The 6,952-nt window shown below is 46.6% G+C and overlaps 1 pseudogene; it reads right to left on the bottom strand.

Moving 5' to 3' along the window:
- Positions 1-6,952, bottom strand: part of LOC111980062 (endoplasmic reticulum metallopeptidase 1-like) — a 72,465-nt pseudogene that overhangs the window by 49,096 nt on the left and 16,417 nt on the right.

A 6,952-nucleotide genomic window follows, 5' to 3' on the forward strand; every position in this document is an offset into this window, starting at 1 on the left:
TAAGGTTTTGTCTCTGTCTGAGCTGAGCCGAGCCTACAGCAGATCTGTCTGTCTGGCGCCTGAGCTGAGCCGAGCCTACAGCAGATCTGTCTGTCTGGCGGCCTGAGCTGAGCCGAGCCTACAGCAGATCTGTCTGTCTGCGCCTGAGCTGAGCTACAGCAGATCTGTCTGTCGGGCCTGAGCCGAGCCGAGCCTACAGCAGATCTGTCTGTCTGGCGGCCTGAGCTGAGCCGAGCCAGGGAGCACAAAGAGGAAGAAGAGAAGGTTATGGAGGTGTAGATTGCCCGTCTGGCCTGAGCTGAGCATTGGCACATGGAGAGACGAGTGAAGTTGATGGAGGGAGGTATAGCTTGCCTGTCTGGTCTGATCTGGGGCGGGCGTTAGTGACCGTCCAGGACACAGCTCTGTTCACCTCAGCGTCTGGCACATCGCCACGTGAGCCAGCAGAGTGTGGTGCTGCAGTGACATGCTTGGTTCACCCTGGGAAGAAGGCATAGCCCACTTCCTCTTGCTTAACCCCACCAACAAGGACCTGAGCTGAGCTAGCCAAACACCATGGTAGAAGTCAGACCCCCAGAGAGACATGCATCACCTCAGCCTCAGATTGGAGATGGAGAAACGGCCCTCTCCCACACACAGACAACATTCTCTGTTCATAACAGAGAAAGCCACCGCTATGGGGCCCATAGAACTTAACCTGCGGGGGGGGGGCAGGGCGGGGGGCCCTCTGGATGGAGTCAGTCAGTATTTCTGTCGATGTGTCGTACTTGGCGCGTTCGCCGCCAAACCACCCAGACAGACCCAGATACTGCTCTCTGTATGTTAGGTATAAATAGAGAAGCGGAAATAACGGGCTCGCCCGCTCGCCTCAGCTGTGCCGTGCCCCGCCGGACATGACAGCAAGCCGATCCTTTTTGCCTGTTCAGATTGAAGGCAGGCAAATCACTATTCCTATCAAGGAGACACAGACCAGACCGGCCCAGGAACAGACCACGACAGTGCTCTTAGGCTCTGGGCGACACCTCAAAACGAGTGGGTTTTTCACGCCGCCAGGGACAGGACAGACCAGGTCATCTTCTGATGTATAGTGAACCATCGGATGCTCAGCTCCTCAACGTAGGGGGACCATTGCGCGAGAAATCGAAAACACGATCTGCTTGTAGGCTCTGGCTCAAGCTTCCTAGCAGAAGAGAGGGCTACTACAAGAGCAGAAAACCACACTAACAGTTGACCTCATATGAAATCCAATCCAAGATGAACAGAGCCTTACATCTCAAACTAATAAAATTCATGTGCCAAATACTTTCATACCACACCGGTTCCACTTACTCAGATTGATGAAACGAGCACGTGATGCAGTTCGGCATAGGCCAATCCCATGCCTATTTACTTGTCAGGTTAATAACATACAGCGCATAGAACAGACAGGAGATCGAAAAGAGTAGCTAATAGTTTATAACCCTAACCTAGAAAATGTTATCTTCTCAACCAAAGCCTGTCCGAGATCAGCGAGTACAGAACCGTTGACTTTCAGTGACTAGAGGAAACTGACACACCCATCCTTCCGCATACTGCCGTACAAAACGTCCCCACCTTCTGTCACCACCACCGAAGACACACTAGTCAGGGGACCCATGTTGGGCAGCATGGATCTATTAAACTAGGTGGTGTTACTCTAACCATCCACGCGTTCTTTCGACGTCACCTCTTCGCGTTCCTCGTCTCCTGCTTCGCGCTGTCGTGCTTGCGCCTCTCTCTCCAATCCAGTTTTATCAATGACAGCTCTTACTGACGTGAGCTGTAGCTCACAACTAGCCTCGAACGCAGCTAGGTACGCCCCGCTCTGCTCCCTACTCACTCCCACATTCATCCTTAATGAAAATGACGCTCAACAAGCCACTTACCTCCCTGGTAGGTAAACACAATCTGCTAGCTAGCTGTGTACACCACCTCACATTGCTCAACCTCTACCAACGGGTCACTCTCCTCTAACCTCACGCAAGGTAGACTTAAACACCCTTCACTGTCTGTAGCACACATACTGCCCAACCAAGGCACTCTACTCTAAACCACCAGGTAGCAATAAAACACCACATACTGCTCAACCAGCACTCTACTCTAACTCTAACCACCAGGTAAGAATAAACACCACATACTGCTCAACCAAGCACTCTACTCTAACCACCAGGTGAATAAACACCACATACCTTGCGCAACCAAGCACTCTACTCTAACCACCAGGTAGAATAAACACGCACATACTGCTCAAACCAAGCACCTCGACTCTAACTCTAAACTACCAGGTAAATAAACACATGTCCCACCACATCAAACAGTGTAGTGGGGGAAATCAAAGTATTGCTAAAATAGAAGCAGCCCATCAAAGACAAGTCATGAAATATTACATTCTTGAGCTGATTCCTTAACAACATTAGGCAGAATCTAATCCCTGTAGGTGGTGGAGAAAGAACAGATAAGGAAGGAAGGAGCCGAGCCTACAGCAGATCTGTCTGTCTGGCGGCCTGAGCTGAGCCGAGCCAGGGAGCACAAAGAGGAGAGAAGAGAAGGTTATGGAGGTGTAGATTGCCCGTCTGGCCTGAGCTGAGCATTGGCACATGGAGAGACGGAGTGAAGTTGATGGAGGGAGGTATAGCTTGCCTGTCTGGTCTGATCTGGGGGCGGGCGTTAGTGACCGTCCAGGACACAGCTCTGTTCACCTCAGCGTCTGGCACATCGCCACGTGAGCCAGCAGAGTGTGGTGCTGCAGTGACATGCTTGGTTCACCCTGGGAAGAAGGCATAGCCRACTTCCTCTTGCTTAACCCCCACCAACAAGGACCTGAGCTGAGCTAGCCAAACACCATGGTAGAAGTCAGACCCCCAGAGAGACATGCATCACCTCCAGCCTCAGATTGGAGATGGAGAAACGGCCCTCTTCCCACACACAGACAACATTCTCTGTTCATAACAGAGAAAGCACCGCTATGGGSCCCATAGAACTTACCTGCCCTCTGGATGGAGTCAGTCAGTATTCTGTCGGATGTGTCGTACTTGGTGTGGTAGAGGAAACCGTTCTCAATGAAGGCCAAATCAATTCCTACAGAGACACAGAGAGAGGGACAAGAGGGTCAGGTCAGTGAGATTAACAATGCTCAGCTAGGGGGAATGGAAATGAACTGTTCATCTAGAGGCTAATGAGAAACACACTAAAGGATGAACTCAGACAACCATTAAATAAAGTGAAGGCAGTCGGATAGGCAGTCGGCTATTCTGCAGGTAGACATGGCAGCAGAGCGGAGAGCGAAGAAGGCAGAAGTTTTACCTGGAATGTTTCCAAAGTCCCTGTAGATGCGGAAGTCCGTGTCAGATGGGATCACACCGCTCTGGAAGACTTCCTGTCCCACCACCGAGGCAAAGGGATGTTTGGCAGCATGGAACATAGCCCTCGACATACCACCCAGGCGTTCGCGTATACATATACCTGGCCCAGTCGGTGTACGCGTGTCTTCATGTGTGTGTGTGTGGTGTGTGTGTGTGTGTGTGTGTGTGGTTGTGTGTGTGTGTGTGTGTGTGTGTGTCAATGTAGGAGAGCAGAGACAGGAGGGACTCGTAAAAGATGTGAAACCATCACTTTAAACTTGTACATAGAGTCCACCCTTTAAAGCAGGGGTTCTTAAATTTTTTCAGCCTGGGACCCAAATGAGAAATTCTGTGTTTTCCTGGGACCCAAGATTAGAAAAATATGCAACTATACGTAAATATTGGTACATTTCATTGCCGTTATGCCTAAAACAAAGCAATATAGACAAAAAACATAACAATGAAATACCCATATAAATACCTATTCATGTTTATTTACCCATTAAAAACACTTATCTTCATGTCTCTAAGTGTGGAACTGTAGCTGTTGAAATACCATAAATCATTTTCATTCTGAACTGGGAAAAAACTGACTGATCACATCGCACAGATTATAACAGAACCACAGGAGGCTGCTGAGGGAGGAAGGTTATAATAATGGCTGGAACGGAGAGAACGGAATGGCATCAAACACCTGGAAACCATGGAAACAATGTGTTTGATACCATTCAACTAATTCTGCACAAAACACATTACGGTGATACTCGTTATTCTCAAAGTTGTACAAAACCAAGAGAGAGGAAGTCATCGCTGTATTTGCGTTTCATGACGATTGAGCTCAGTCAGAACTTGTGGCTAGTTTGAGTCCATTGATGACAGCGGTGAGTGATGTTGCGAGTGGGGATGACAAGTCAGTGGCTGACAGCACATCATCTGCTGCTGAACGACAGAGCTGCAGCGTGTGGGTCGCGGTGTGATCTTCAAGAAAACTGCAGGAAAAAGATCTGGTAAACGACGAAGCACACGCATCTTCCTCCCACTTGTGCAGCTGCCAAACTGAGCTGAGATACAGCTGCCAAACTGAGCTGAGATACAGCTGCCAAACAGAGCTGAGATACAGCTGCCAAACAGAGCTGAGATACAGCTGCCAAACAGAGCTGAGATGCAGCTGCCAACAGAGCTGAGGATGCAGCTGCCAAACAGAGCTGAGAGCAGCTGCCAAACAGAGCTGAGATACAGCTGCCAACACTGAGCTCTGAGAGAATACAGCTGCCAAACTGAGCTGAGATACAGCTGCCAAACTGAGCTGAGATTACAGCTGCCAAACTGAGCTGAGAAACAGCTGAACTGACTGCATACAGCTGCCAAAACTGAGCTGAGAATACAGCCCCAAACTTGAGCTGAGATACAGCTGCCAAACTGAGCTGAGAACAGCTGCAACTGAGCTGAGATCAGCTGCCAAGAACGCTGAGATATCAGCTGACTGAGCTGAGATACAGCTGCCCAACAGCAGCTGAGATACAGCTGCCAACAAGATCTGAGATACAGCTGCCAAACTGAGCTGAGATACAGCTGCCAAACTGAGCTGAGACTAACAAGCTGCCAACTGAGCTGAGATACAGCTGCCAAACTGAGCTGAGATACAGCTGCCAAACAGATCTGAGATACAGCTGCCAAACAGATCTGAGATACAGCTGCCAAACAGACTGATACAGCGCCAAATGAGTGAGATAAGCTGCCAAACTGAGCTGAGATTACACGCCAACTGAATACAGCGCAAACAAGATCGCATTGAACAGTGAGCGCAGTTGCACTTGAACAAATCAATTCCAGTAATTCATTAAAATAATTATACATTACTATGACACTTCACGATGCACTATTAACAGGTCCGCGACCCACTATGGGTGCGACCCATACTTTAAGAAAGGCTGCTTTAAAGGATTAGGGCAGTCCCCGACTAAAGAAAATCTTGGTAGACCGAAAGTAGTGCTGTTCTTTTTTAACGTGTATTTTCGGATATGTTTAAATAATAAATAAAATCAACTATATGCATTAAGATTGACTGATGCTTTAAACTCACTGTTGGATTAAATAACACACAAAGGACTCAAGAGGGAGTCAGAGATCTAGAGGAAGAAAACAACTTTAACCCGACCATCTCCTCCGTTGGCTTCACAGATTCTGCCATTACTCTCCTGAAGTAGCCGGTAAAAGGCTACACGAGGAGTCAGCAACCTTTCTCATGTGGAATGCCAATTTATCTTACCATTTCTACTGATCTGCATGCCAGTTATGGTTTTCATATACACAATTTCGTGAAACAGTTATATTTAATTTATAATAACATCTTCATATTTCAAAACCATGTGGTGTAATCAAAATTAATACCAACTCTAAATGAAAATGATACAAACCTAAAAAGTTACTTCTATTGCCTTTGCTAATTATATAAAAATACCTACATAAAGCCAACAAATAAAAGCATTGCAGCCTGCAGGTTGAAAACATCCTGATATAAATAAATATCCTATTAATCACATTGGCTACACATGGCCTGTCTCGCAACCAACTTGAAACATTGTATCAACTATTAACTTGGGTCTGGCCTGAAGCTTGAGCAGCTAACTTGCAACATTGTATAAAATACTCTGGGCCCTCAGTTTCTCCACACCAGTGAGCTCAGGACAGACACAGCTGTAGGCTATTTGCATAAGAAAGCGTCCTGTTTGACTTGGGCAGGAGCTCACCGAAGCGGAGTACCGACACCTCACATGTTCTACTGCTTGAGCTCCTGTTCCTCTTTATAGAATAGTAGCTCAGAAGTGTTGAGGAGCTCCTGCACCTAAATATAAACAGTACCAGAACCCAAAATGAGGACCGGAACCTATTTCAGTCCAAGTCAAGCCCTGATGAGAAGTAATCAGTCAGGCCTATTTTATGATGTTTCCACTGGATTAAAGCATAGCATTTTTCCCTTTCACGCTGAGTTGTTATCGAAAGGGAGAGGCCTGGAAAGATTTTTCAAGTACATTGAGGAACTATTGTCATTCTCAATGGATGTAAAAACAGACTTTGTTTGCTGTTTGAGGCGAAGAAAACATTACTTTAGGAAGCTCCACAGGTCATTAGTGGTGGTGCATTAAGCCAATCAGAAATACTATCAGATCCCCAAATGGGCACGTTTATATGCCTACATTTGCGCAGGAGCACTCCAAACAAAAGACTATGACTAAACTAACAAAACTCGTAAATGCAATGAAATAAACCAAAACTTGTTTCTCACAAGTGTAGCATAGGTTGTGCGCTCAGCAAACAACATGTCCACTCAGACAATGAGAACGGTAAAAGACTGGAATAATAATATTCAATGCATTAAAATAAATTACCATAAACAAAGTAACAAACATTGTAGATTAGAAATTATAGGAATTAATGGTAAAGGTACTAGTGGTTATATATATGTAATGGGGAATTGATAGACACTAACAATCAAACGCAAAACATTCACACAATGAAGTCATGAAACAATGAATGTGCACAAATTGGCAGGAGAGAGCTCATTCTGGAGAGAGCTCTCATTCTGGAGAGAG

Source organism: Salvelinus sp. IW2-2015, linkage group LG20 (assembly GCF_002910315.2).
Source record: "Salvelinus sp. IW2-2015 linkage group LG20, ASM291031v2, whole genome shotgun sequence".
NCBI lineage: Eukaryota > Metazoa > Chordata > Actinopteri > Salmoniformes > Salmonidae > Salvelinus > Salvelinus sp. IW2-2015.